General features: G+C 45.5%; 1 protein-coding gene across 1 annotated transcript in view; it reads left to right on the forward strand.

Annotated features, from left to right (window-relative positions):
• ORC2 (origin recognition complex, subunit 2) overlaps positions 1-993 on the forward strand; it is a 52594-nt gene that overhangs the window by 1207 nt on the left and 50394 nt on the right. The window lies entirely within an intron of this gene.

Here is a 993-nt window from a genome sequence, read left to right on the forward strand (position 1 = left end):
TTTTTTTTTTTTGAGACAGAGCCTCACTCTGTCGCCCTGGCTAGAGTGCAGTGGCGTCAGCCTAGCTCACTGCAACCTCAAACTCCAGGGCTCAAGCAATCCTCCTGTCTCAGCCTCCCAAGTAGCTGGGACTACAGCTACACAACACCACACCCGGCTAAATTTTCTATTTTTCGTAGAGACGGGGGCTCGTTCTTGCTCAGGCTTGTCTCGAACTCCAGACCTCAAATGATCCTCTCGCCTCAGCCTCCCAGAGTGCTAGGATTGATTACAGGCGTGAGGCCACCGGCCTGTCCCCCTTTCGTTTTCTTAACTCCAGCTAACCAAAATGGAATAATGAGGTATAAAGGCTACTATCATTAATCTTTCTCAACTGTATTCCCTAAACAGATTCCAAATGGTGTGACTCCATCTCTTCTCTCCCACTCCTACCTCCTCAATCCAGTGATATTTCAATACAAATCTGACCAGTGCCCTAAGGGCCAACTAGCCCTTCGTAATAACAGACCCGACTCTTGGAACTATACGCAACTGCTATATTGATTTCGATCTTCTACCTGGAAAATTTCGCCCCTCCTTGCCTGGCCTAAATCCATTCAACTCCCAGGTTGCAATTCAAACATCCCTTCCTCCAAACAAATTGTTCCTGACTCCTTATGGCCTTCTAATCAGGTACTCCTGCCACATGCTCCAATAAATACTGCACTTCTTACATCACCTTTTTCTCAATACTGGCCTTTCAGTATCTTCTCCTGCTAGGTATCTACCGGGAGGACAGAGATCGTGGTTGTCTAGCTCAATATTGTATCCTTATCGTCTGGTTCGCAGGAGTAAATAATCCAAATGAAACAGTATTCTGCTAGTAATACTGTGGGTATCTCAGCCAGGTTCATTTCTTTCTCTCATTTTCTCTATGTCTATTCATTCTATTATATTTCCCCTCTCTCTTCATGCCATTAGCAGTCTGATCCCATGTTCATACTCAGTGCTCGG

The sequence above is a fragment of the Propithecus coquereli genome, unplaced genomic scaffold, assembly GCF_000956105.1.
Source record: "Propithecus coquereli isolate 6110/MARCELLA unplaced genomic scaffold, Pcoq_1.0 Scaffold113, whole genome shotgun sequence".
NCBI classification, from domain to species: Eukaryota; Metazoa; Chordata; class Mammalia; order Primates; family Indriidae; genus Propithecus; species Propithecus coquereli.